This window comes from Chiloscyllium plagiosum, chromosome 18, assembly GCF_004010195.1.
Source record: "Chiloscyllium plagiosum isolate BGI_BamShark_2017 chromosome 18, ASM401019v2, whole genome shotgun sequence".
In the NCBI taxonomy this organism is placed as follows: domain Eukaryota; kingdom Metazoa; phylum Chordata; class Chondrichthyes; order Orectolobiformes; family Hemiscylliidae; genus Chiloscyllium; species Chiloscyllium plagiosum.
The window spans coordinates 21,123,219-21,136,000 of NC_057727.1; the positions used below are offsets into that span (position 1 = coordinate 21,123,219).

At 39.6% G+C, this 12,782-nt stretch overlaps 1 long non-coding RNA gene across 2 annotated transcripts; it reads left to right on the plus strand.

Annotated features, from left to right (window-relative positions):
• The first annotated feature begins 2,645 nt into the window (after nt 1-2,645).
• On the plus strand, nt 2,646-11,329 carry LOC122558941. 2 transcript variants are annotated; one of them, XR_006314279.1, is made up of 3 exons: nt 2,646-2,779; nt 3,910-3,967; nt 11,219-11,329. It is a non-coding gene; the product is annotated as an uncharacterized LOC122558941 (long non-coding RNA). The 2 variants fall into 2 exon arrangements; XR_006314280.1 differs by lacking the exon at nt 2,646-2,779 and adding an exon at nt 2,858-3,025.
• Nucleotides 11,330-12,782: the final 1,453 nt, after the last annotated feature.

Below are 12,782 nucleotides of genomic sequence, written 5' to 3' on the forward strand. Positions count from 1 at the left end.
CCTCTCAAACAATCCTAACTGATCTCATCTTGGCCTTAGCTCCACTTTCCTGACTGTTGCTTAAAACCTTTTAACCTGCTAATTAAAAGTCTATGTATCTCCTTCATAAATTTAATCTGTGTTCTGGGGTCCTCTGTGGTAGTGAGTTATACATATTCATGACTTTATCTTGATTTGGGAAATGTTTCCTGAGGCTTTGAGGTAAGGAGGTAGATTAGTAAAATTATTGGGAGACTCTTGAGCAGGTCAGCCATTGATGCCAGCTCATAATGCAAATTGTCTTCCAGAGGTTTTAATTAAGGGGAGAAAAGATAATTTGAGATTACATGGAGATTACAAACCAGACCGATTGTACACAATTGGATAAAGGTTGATTTGGTAAACAGAGAAATGATGGTTGGAGTGAAACAAAATCCTATGGAACGAATTGACTATTTTTCAATATGATGTAGTACATTCAACGGTACTGGCTTCAGCAAGGGTGATGGAAAACCAATGAAGGTGAAAGAAACTGAGATGCTCCATAAGGAGTGTTTTCTGAGTGTGTTTGTGACTAAATCCCAGTCCAGTAAAATCAGCCAGGAAGAAAAGGAATCTATGAAACAGGTGGCTGATTTGGGAGTACAGTTACTGGATATAATGTTTAAACATTTAATAAAAAGAATGAAAGCATAAAAAATGAGACTGAGTTGTTTAGCCCACCTTCATTAGTAGAAATACAACAAACAAATTTGGAATTGAAAGAGTTATGTGAAACAGTCTACTCAGAAACAGAATCAAAATGAATACCTGAGCAACATTGTTTGAAAAACAAAATATTAGTGAGGATATAGAGACTATAACTACCAGCAATGGTAAAATCAAACTAAAACAAAATATGAGCAATCAAATCAAATTTTAGTTTGGGATCCAATAATATCATCAGCTGGGATGATAATAATGAAGAAGGTTGCAAACCATTTTCCCATAAATTTATTGAATAATCCATTGTCCAGGTCTGATTTTAAATCCATGATCTCTGAAAGAGTGCATCAATTTATCCAATGTCCATCATTGGACTTACACCTTCAGAATTTGTAGTGCTTCTCAAAGCTGTTATTATGTGCCTGGGCATAAATACATCATTTATTTCAAGAAGACTTACCTTTCAAATTAATATGGTTCGAGATTTATATTTTTCATCCAGCTTTAACCAGTTGCTGCTCAACTAGTTAATGAAATTATTATGAATACGGAACATAGGAGCAGGATTATGTAGTTGGCTGTTCAAATCTGCTCCTGCAGCAAAGGATAATGTATCTGAAGGAGTTAATGTTGGAGACCGTGTTAGGCTCTATCTGTTCTGATGGCATCATATGTTCTTGGATGGACAAGAGAGTCCAGCTTTTGTAGCTATTGTTATTATGCAATAATCTACATCTCATTGTTCAGATAAAGTAACTCTTTTTGAGCCTGATGACAGTCATGCTGTCCACTTAGCCAAACAGTCCCTCAGATACATACAAAATGGAGGATTGGAGGCAGCATTTTACCTTCACCACAAGCTGTTAGTCATTGGTTTTGTAGATATATGACAACTCCACCATTCTATTTGTCCCTCAATAACCTTTGACTCCTTTGTCTATCAAAAATCTATCTAATTCTACCTGAAATATATTCAGTGACATAAACTCTATTATTCCCTGGGGAAGAGAATTCCTCACAAACTAGTGACTTTGTGAGTGAAAACAAGTTTTCTCCTAATCTCCATCTTAAAAGAGCAAACTATTTTTATTAAACTGTGTCCCCTGGTTCTAGTCTCCCCCACAAGAGGGACAATCCTTCCAGTATACCCCAGCTTTCCCCAATGCTGCGTGTTCTATAAAGGAGAAAGAGGAGTAGGAAAATAACAAGCAACCCGTGTTAAATTCCTCACAAAATATGGTTGTCAGCTTTAAAATGTCCAATTAATTTCAGCTCAAATTTCAGAACTGCATTACATTTTTTTTTTGCAAGGATGTTATCATCAAAAAGGTTAAAACTATTAGCAGAGATTGAACTATTTGAATTTTTTTCTCTGGACCAAATAAGGCTGAGGTGTGACCTGATTGAGATTTTTACAATTCTTCAGCTAATTAGTAGGATGGACATTGAAAAACAACATTTCTCTTTGTAGAGCAGTCATAAAGTAGGGAACATAAATATGATAGGCACTAAGAAATGCAACAATATACTTTGGAGAAATCTCAATGCCCAGAGTGATAAGAACGTGGTGCTTGTTATCATCTAGAGTAGTTGCGATGAAAAACATGGATATATTTAAGTCAAGCTAGATACGTATATGAGAAGGAGAGAACTAGAATGAATAACTGATAGGGTGAAATGTATTAGATGGTACGAAGTTCATAACAAACATAAACATCATAGAAACCAGTTGAACCAACCAGTCTCTTTCTGTTCTATATATTCTAAGTAATTTATTTTCGACAACGGAACCAGAATGGCTCCATTCTTCATTGTGTCTGCTTTGTTCACTCTTAATTTACCTGTGGCGCAATTGACAAACTGGTGAGCTTTTTTATTGTGAATATTCCCTGGTATGTTAAAATGAATGACATTTTGCTTTGTGCATGCATCGTTTTCACAGCTGCTTCTATTCATTAATGGCACATGGTACAATAAAAGATGCCGAGGACTGTTTTTCTCATCACCTCAACTTTACATCCGGTGCAGTACCAAGATTAGAGAGATATAAAGGAGCACTTCTGTTTGGTGACTGCACCTCCCCACATCAATAACAGTGAGTGTTGCTGAGAGCGATGAGAGTTAGGAAAGGATCCTTCCTGCTTTTAATTGCTGCTAATGTACATGCGCTTTGAAACAGATGACTCACATTAATGTACTTCTACACAGGGATTAACAGGACAATGGAAACAATTTAATTCTGTTTGCAACTGAAGCTGGTGGAGAGAGTTCAAATAATATTACTCATTTTGTGTCTAATATGCATGCTTTAGACTTTTACTGCTTTCAGTGGATAAACAAGGTACATTATGCTAGAGATTACAAATCTTTATCTTTTAAATCCCAGTTAATTGCTCTTCTGTTTGTTATGACAACTGTACTTTACCATTCACAGTTGTGTCCATCCCTGCTAAAAGTCATCTACTAAAGGCTTTTTGCTTTCGACCTTTTCCTATTTTAGCCAATGCTTGCCAGTAAAAGCCCCCTCCCACCTATAATAGATTTCGTTGTTAGCCCTACTAAGATATGTGGGGTGCCTTGTTAAGTGAATAATTTCTGTTATCATTTTTCAATCGCCCATTGTTTTCTAAAAGTAGTGGCTGGCCAATTTAATTCAAGTGTACACTTTCTTATATTTACCAATCATTTTCCACGGTGATTTTAATTATAGTGAAGTCTTTTCACGTTGCCAGGTTTAGCACGACTGACTTTCGGTATTGTAACATGTTTCAACAATCGTGCCGTTAATAAATCTAGACTGGAGCCAGGCTATTATATTTACTGTACATTTTCCATGTCGTTTCAGCACGTCGTGACTGAATTCACTAAGCTGTAGTGTTGTGTGGGTGTACAATGAGGAGGAAATAAATGGAAAATTGGCATTTGTTCTAGTGAATGTGTTGGCGGATGGCAGACTGCAAGGGTGATGCTAAAGCAGGATAAATAACATAAAAGGAATCTCTTACTTATCTTCCTGGACATGTTAAAGATGGAATTGCAAAATCTGTAGCTGGCATACATAAGCAGGGAAATCTCGTGCTCTCCTTACACAAATATCACCAATCTTGTGATAATTGTGTTAATTTTTCATTGACGTAGAATAACATTTTTAAAAAGTAATCCAATTTTAAAGATAAAAGCATACTCAAAGTCTGTAGTAATTAACATGTATACCATTTTCAATAGGTCCTTGGATACACCATCAATTTGTGACACTGAAAAACTAGATGGTTTCTCTTCTTCTGTAAGTAAAGATATCCTTTTGTATCCATCAGTATAGTCTGTCACAAGCTTTTAGAGACAGGCAGCCTAATATCTTGCTGCTCTTAATTACATAGATACAAATTATTCACATATTCTGCAGTGCTAATAGCAAAGCATGATTTACAAGTGGAAAAATACAGATTTATTTATTGCTGCTGAGCATGAATTAATGTGGTTAATTCTGGTATGACCTAAAAATGCTTTAAAACAAATCAGTGGAATTGTGACAGTGCCAAGAGCAATGTTACATTATAGATTAAACAATGGAAAGAGCTGGATATTATATCTGCAGAAATATCTTAACAACATCGCTGATCGACGAGAGAGTGCTACATTGTTCCGTTCACATTAACCTTTTCCAGCTCCACATATTAGTACAAAATATGAAACCTGTCGGTGCCACAGTACCAGCTGTTGTGATATTTAATGCCCTGCGCTTTGGATGCCTTATTAATGGAGTTCCTTTGCCAAGGCTTGACTGAGGTCAGGCGCATCTGTGGTCTGCGAAGGCTTTCAGGGCACTTCAGGTCAGCCACAGTGGTTGGTTTGCCTGGCATTACTGACCTGGCTGCGCTAGCTGTACTGCATCTGGCTTCTCTCCAGTGTTGCCTGTTTTAGGTTTGATGACTGGTTTCCCTGCTGTTTGAACAAAGCTGGAGACTATTAATAGGAACATGCTTGTGGGCAGATTGTTCAATCACTACCGTTGTGTTTCCCTTGTTGCTGTGCCCATAGATTTTCTGATCTAATCTTTGGACAGATTTCACTTTTGATCCAGGTCTCAGGGTAAGAGGGTTTTCTTGTGTTAAATGGTCTCCTGCGTGCATTGAGTACTTTTATTCCAGAAAAGATGTAAGCAGTGTGTGATGTCCCAGATAGCTTTTGGGCAGAACTTGAATTTTATGTGATCTGGTTGACAAGGATCATATTGTAATAGTCACCTTTGAGCATGGAATCTTTTTATTTGTAGAATAAAAAGCCAAGTACTGGATTAGAAGCAGGAAATCAAATTAGCTTTGGAAAAGTAGAGCCAACCCAACACATGACTCCACATAGAGAATGTGACAAGACAGAACTTGAACTGAAATCAGAAATCTCTCCCAGGCTTAATGTGGTGCTTTGCCCTGTAGCTGTTTACCCATTTCTTTGATGTCGACATAGTGAAGGGAGCCCTCCTGAAATTTAGCATTCTAATGTTTGATGACCATTGAAGTCAGAATTGCAATTTAGAGTCAGAAAGTTGCACTCACAAAGTGAATCTTTACATTCCAGAATCCTAACTTATAGGTTTGGGCAATTATACCTGTTTTAGTAAGCTGCCAAATTCAACGACCTGCAAAGTTTCCCTATTTTTGAAGATGTCACAAAGCAAGTGCATGAACTCCAGTGTGCCTCTTCACCCATCTGCCTCTTCACCCATTTGCATCTTCACCCATCTGCCTCTCCACCCATCTGTGTCTTCACCCATCTGCATCTTCACCTATCTGTGTCTTCACCCATCTGCATCTTCACCCATCTGCCTCTTTATCGACCTGCGTTTTCACCAATCTGCCTCTTCACCCATATAGGTCCGCTGTTCCAGAATCGTCTCCTTCAGCCCTTCCATATCTCTACTATTCTGTACTCCTTTAAGATCTCCATTGAAAACTAGCTCCCAAACATTGGCCACCCTTCTGTATAACTGCATCACTGGTCCAGGGACCTTTGCTTCCCCTTTTGTAAAGCACATTGAGACATGTTATTGAAGATGCAATTGCAAATTTTTCTTTAATCAATTACTTGTGGACTTGTTTCATCTGTCCATTGTTTCAGTGCTATTCATCCAATTAAAAGATGTACCGCTGGAGTTTCCTATTATAGCATGATACTGAAAGATCTGATCAACATTCTAATGCTGTGGCTCAAGTTGTTTTTCCAATCACGTTATCTGCACTATCTTTAGCGAACTGTCTGATGTGTTTTCTTTCCAGTTGGTGAACTGTTTTGATGTTGTGTATGTGCACTGCATCATTCTTTGTTCAGATATCTTGCACTGTAAGACCTGATGGCTTCTAAACAATATGCACTGGGAATTTTGGCAGACAGTCTAACAACAGCAATGGGTATGCTCTGGCAAGTGGAATCCAGTCAAAGGGAAAAGGAAGAGCAGCTCAGACATTGGCTACCATTTATTCTCATTCCAGGAGCTCAGTTTTCAATTCTAGGCATGGCTGTCTATCCCTTGACAAATTCAGCTGTCTAAGAATTGTGACATTTTCTCAAGTGAAGACATAAGTAATAGCCCCGCCTGTGGTATGGTTAACTTCGGAGTCATCACTGATATTTGTCACATTATAAGACATAAGGATTAGGAGCAGGAGCAGGCCTTCTGGTCCGTCGAGCCTGCTCCACCATTAAATAAGATCATGGCTGATCTTTTTATGGACTCAGCTCCACTTACCCGTCCAGTCACCGTAACCCTTAATTCTTTCACTGTTTAATATCTATCTATTGTTGGTCATCAGTTTTGTGAAAACACTCTCACTGTTTTCTTCATAGAGGTGAGGTGATAGGTGCACCACATTCTCATCCTACACCAGGAAACCAACTTTCTAAAGATACAGCATCACATTGATGACACAATCCCAGGATATTTTTGAATGGGAAAGGGTTTCACTCCCTAACAATAACTCTGAACCCACTTACAGAGCGCTTCTGCAGTTCAATGCTACAGCTTGGGTTGAACTAGCAACTATCACTGTAACACTGCAGCAAAGACACTTTGCCCTCAATAGGGTCCACCTATTGTATTCTTGGCTACCTTCTCCCCAGCCCCACCCCTCTTTCCCATTTATCTCTCCACCCTGGCCCGAAACATTGATTCTCCTGCACCTTGGATACTACCTGACCTCCTGTGCTTTTCCAGCAACACACTCTCAATTTTTTTCCCTCTTAGCCAATGATACCAAGCAGATAGTGTGGCTGTATTGCTATGCTATTTGGCACAAATACGAAGCCAGGGAGCATGTTACAGTTATTAGCATCCTCAGACAAATCAAGGGAGATCACCTTCACCTTCAATATTATTCCAGGGGCTTGGAAATGGTCAGTCAGCTGCTCAGGAGCCAGGATCTTCTCCACATAATAGTTGAGGAGCCAATTATTGGACAATTCACCATCCATCTGGACTCACCCTGCCCGGTCCTGGGATGTTTACCTCCTGAGATAATTCTGAGGCAGGTATTATGGGAGATGAAAGTGGGTGGCACAGCTGTTGCCGTTGGCGCAAGTGGGGATGGGTCCCAACTGAGTGATTTGGCAGCAGAGATGGCATGTAAGGTTAGTAGTATCATGGGTTCAGGGTCAGCGAGAATGAGTGAGGGATGTGTCTCCACACAATACTGAGGGAGTTGTAGGGCATGAGCATTGGTGGGACGTTGGCACAGTAGCAGACAAACAGTGAGCGTGGTATTGGTAAGAAAAGTGTGGCACTTACCCTGGCAAAGTGAAGAAGAACATTGACTTTTTCCTCCATTGTTGTGCATTTCCCCAGACAGCATTGACCTGGATAGCAACCTTGGTCCAGGCTGGCACGGCATGGCCTGGTGTCATGGTTATGGGGCATGATTTGATAAGTCACCTTTGCACCAGTACGTCTGCCACGTCTGGAGCAGATGTCAGGGACAATGCATGGCAGCCCCAGACTGACAGTAAAAGCAAAACACTGCGACAGCTGGAAATTTGAACTGAAAATAGTAAATATGGGAGAAATTCAAATTCAAATTTTATTTCTGTTTTCAATGATGTTGATGAGTTTCTCCAGCACTTGCTGTTTTTGTTTCAGACTGACAGTGCTTGGCTGAGTGAGCATAGACTTTTAATGGCTAGGCTGCCAGTCAATATGGGAATATCTACTGTATTGTGAATCGTTCCTGGAATGGTGCAGAGTAAGATGGGGCGAGAGTTGGATGAGAATTAGATCCATTGGGATGAGGTAGGTAGTTCATGAGGCACATTTAATAAAATGCTGTGAAAAATCTTGCTAAGCTTTGCAGTGAAAAACCTTCCAAAAACTCAATGCAACAGCCAAATAATGTAATTTTCAGCCCCCTCATTTCTGTTTCTAATTAACTGTGAAATTCCTATGGTCATCCTGATACCTTTGACCTTGAAATGCTTGATGCTGTGCGGTGCCATTTTTGATGGTCAATATCTAGGAGAATGGAACAGAAAGGGGATTCACATTATGCTATTGTTATACAAAGCCTTGGTTCATGACATTTACACCTTCTGCTTAGGGAGAATACATTAGATTTTGAGGGCAGTTTTGAGGGAATGCATCGTTGATTTATCAGAATGATTATGGGGATGCTTAGGTTAAAACTCAAGGAGTGAGTACATAAATCCAATTGTAATCTGTGAAATTTGGTCAAAGTTTTCAACATAGTAAAGGATTTGGTGGAACTATACTTGCTCTTTGAAGCACAAGGACTAAAGAACACAAATAATTAAAAAAACATATTTTTTCAGGAGTGAACTCTTCACCAGTGACACAGCAAAAGTGATAGAAGTTTGAAAGTCTGGTCCGCAAATTGATACCAGCTCAATTGCTAATATTATAACTGAAATTGATAGAGTTTGGTTAACCGAAAATACAAGGGATATGGGGCAAAGAGCCCTGTTAGGTATCACACAACATCGGATTATTGTCCAACAGATTTATTTGGAAGCACTAAGTTTTGGAGCACTGCTCCGTCACAACCGCCTAATGAAGGAGGAGTGCTCCAAAAGCTAGTGCTTCCAAATAAACCTAGTTACAAATCACACCACACCAGGTTATAGTCCAACAGGTTTAATTGGAAGCACTAGCTTTCGGAGTGTCGCTTCTTCATCAGGTGGTTGTGGAATGCACCATTGTAAGACACAGAATTTATCTCCAAATCATGCCAAATAAACCTGTTGGACTATACCTGATGTTGTGTGATTTTTACCCCAGTCCAATTCCACCACATCAGGTTAGGTATGTTAGGTTGCAGATCAACTGAATTCTGTATCAGATTTGGGGGGTTGAATAACCCACTCTTGTTCTGATTTATCTGTGTTCCATTAGCTTTTAAGGTCTTTGGTGTCAAATTGAATGAGAATGGCCAAACTCAGTATGTTTTGATCTGAAACTGGAAAAACAGGTACGACTTGCTGACTAGTTATTAGAGACAGCCAGCAAGGACACAATGAACTGAAAGCCTTTCCTTCTGTAATTCTATGTGCTGACTCCATGGCTTTCACTAAAGAAAATTTATGAATCCTTTTAATGGCATTTAGATGGTGGGCAGTCAAACAAATGGAAATAAATATTTAATGCAATGGGTTCAAGAATTTTACTGCATCACTATGAATTTGGTTTGATGACAGCTGAATAGTCTGTATTTTCAGCTGAATGAAAAAGATAAACTGGTTATGAAGTTGTGTAATAGTTTGACTAAAGACAACAGTGTGTAAATACATTTAAGGTGAAGTGTTCAGGATATTGTTATGCTTGACCTCAGGATAACTGTTTCCTCATTGTGCCAGTTGGCTGATTTTTATTTGTTCAGTAAGCACTGTACCACCCATTTACAACAGAAAAGAAATTTGCCCAAAGATTTTTAGGCAAGAAAGATAAGGATTGTTTGCAGTTTGTTTAACTATCCTTAACTATAAGGCATATGACATGCATTTATTTCGATCAATTTTTCACTTTGTCATGCAAGATATTAATTATAATTTTGTACCAATTTTTCCCTGGGTACTCATTGTATACTCGACCCCTATGAGGGATGTTGCTTAACTGTCCAAAGGGGTAGGACGGGGAAAAGAAAACACTAATACACATAAGACTTACAATTTAAGCATCATAATTATTAATTTTGGTACATGTAATAAAAATTCATACCTTATTTGCTTTCATGGCCCTTAGGGAATTATATTGATTGGATTTCAATGGATTAAATAATAAATATTGAAGCAAGCTCTGTCAATTTCTTTTTATAATTGTGTGTATTAACAAATGAGTGGAATTTATCATTGCTAATTTGAAGTCAAAATGCACGACATCTGTTAATTCTGCACAACACTCTGCATATGGAAAGAATGATGTGAATAAAAGCATAGTGTTACTTTTCATATTAGTGTTGATAACACCCAATCCTATCTTAGCACCACCTCTCTCACAACTGTTACCATATCATCAATCTGTTTATCCAATATCCTGTACGAGGTGAGCAGAAATATCCTCCAATTAAATATTGGGAAAACTAAAGCTATTATTTTAAGGTCCCTTTTCTAAATTCTGTTTCTTAGCTTCTCACGCTATTCCTGGCTCTGTTCATAATCTTGGTATCACAATCGATTCCAAGGTGAACTTGCAACCTCAGAGTTGTAAAAACACCTCTGTGACATTGCCCAACTTCACCCCTGTCTGCGTTCATCTCTCTCATTCAGGCCTGTAGTTACCACTAGACTCGACTGTGCTAACATATTCCTGGCTGTTCTCCCACATCCTTCACTCTATAAACTTGAGGTGTTCCAAAACTTTGCTGGCAGTGTCTTAACCCACAGTAAATCATGTTCCCATATTACTCTTGCACTCATTTAGGTTATAGGTCAAGCAATGCCTATATTTTAAAATTCTCATCCTTCTTTTCAAATCACTCCAAAGCCTTGCCCTTCCTTATAACTGTAACTTCCTTCAGCTTTGTGACTCTCTGAAATATTATTGCTCATCTAACTATAGCATCTTAAGAATCCCTAGTATTTATTCTTCCACCATTAATGGCAGTGCCTTTAATTGCCTTGGCTCAACACTCCAGAGTACCCTGCATGCACCTCCCTGCCTTGCTTTCATGAAAACGGTGACATGAGTACGCAATTTGGCCTCTTGCCCCTGCCCCAGTATGATCATGATCGATCTTGTCTTTGCCTCAACTCCATAATGCTGCATGCTTTCCATTACCCTTCAACCCATTGTTAATTAAAACCCTGTCTGTCTGTTTCCACCAAACTCTGGGTAGTGAATTCCTCAGATTCATGACCTTTTGAGAAAAGTAATTTCTCCTAATCTCTGTTTTAAATCTGTTACTGCTTAGCCTAAAACTATGATCTCTTATTCTAGATTGCTCCACAAGTCGAACATCCTCTCTAAATCTATTTTGTTAATCCTCTTTAACATCTTGCATGTCTTAATTAAGTTTCTTCTCATTCTTCTAAACTGTAGAGAGCATGCGCCGAAACTGCTCAATCGCTTTTCATAAGACAAACTTCTGATCTCTGGAATCAACCTAATGAACCTCCTCTGAACTGCCTCCAAAACAACTACATCCCTTCTCAAGTAAGGAGATCAAAACTGCATGTAATACTTTAGGTGTTGTCTCACTAATGCATTGTATAGTTGCAGAAACAGGTCCCTAATTTTATACTCTTTTCCTTTAGCAATAAGTGCCAAAACTCCATTTACCCTCCTTATTACCTGCTGTATCTGCATACTAATTTTGTGTAACCCATGCATGAGGACACCCAGATCTCTCTGCACTGAAGCATTCCAAAGCTTCTCTTCATCAACATAATATGTTGCCTTTCTATTCGTCTGATCAAAACAGATAACCTAACACCTCGCCACATTAAATTTCATCTGCCAAAATTTGACCATTCACCTAATCTATCCATATCCATTTGTTTTTATTTCATTATTGCAACTTACTTTCCCAGCTATTTTAGTGTTATCTGCAAATTTGTCCATAGTACATTGTATCCCCACACCCAAGTCATGAACGAGATTGTAAATAGTTGGGTCCTGAGGAACGAACCATATGTCATCTATTAGTTACATCATGCCAATCCAGAAAAAGACCAATTTATCCCAAATCTCTATTTTCTGTTGGTTAGCCAATCCTTCGTCTAAGTTAGTAAATTACTCCTAATTCTATGTGATCTTACCTTGTGCATTAACCTTTTGTGTAGCACTGTGTCAAATACCTCCTGGAAGTCCAGATATACTACATTTATATGATAAAGTGAGGACTGCAGATGCTGGGGATCAGAGCTTAAAAATGTGTTGCTGGAAAAGCGCAGCAGGTCAGGCAGCATCAAAGGAGTAGGAGAATCGACGTTTCGGGCATAAGCCCTTCTTCAGGAATGAGGAGGGTGTGCCAAGCAGGCTAAGATAAAAGGTAGAGAGGAGGGACTTGGGGGAGGGGCGTTGGGAATACGATAGGTGGAAGGAGGTAAGGAGATGCTGAAGAGGAGAAAGTGAGGACTGCAGATGCTGGAGATCTCAACACATTTTTAAGCTCTGATCTCTAGCATCTGCAGTCCTCACTTTGTCCTACCGCAATTTCCCCTCAGACGTGGTTGACGATGCTCTCCAACGTGGTAAAAACAATGACTGCAGATGCTGGAAACCAGATTCTGGATCAGTGGTGCTGGAAGAGCACAGCAATTCAGGCAGCATCCGATGAGCAGCAACCACTGATCCAGATGCTCTCCACTGAACCTCCTCCACTTCCCGCTCCTCCACCCTTGAACCCCGCCCCTCTAATCGCCACCAGGACAGAACCACACTGGTCCTCACCTACCACCGCACCAACCTCCAGATACATCATTTCATCCTTCGTCATTTCCGCCTCCTCCAAACAGACCCCACCACCAAGGATATATTTCCTCCCCACCCCAATCAGCGTTCCGGAAAGACCACTCCCTCCGCGACTCCCTTGTCAGATCCACACCCCCCACCAACTCAACCTCCACTCCTGGCACCTTCCCCTGCAACCGCAAAAATGCAA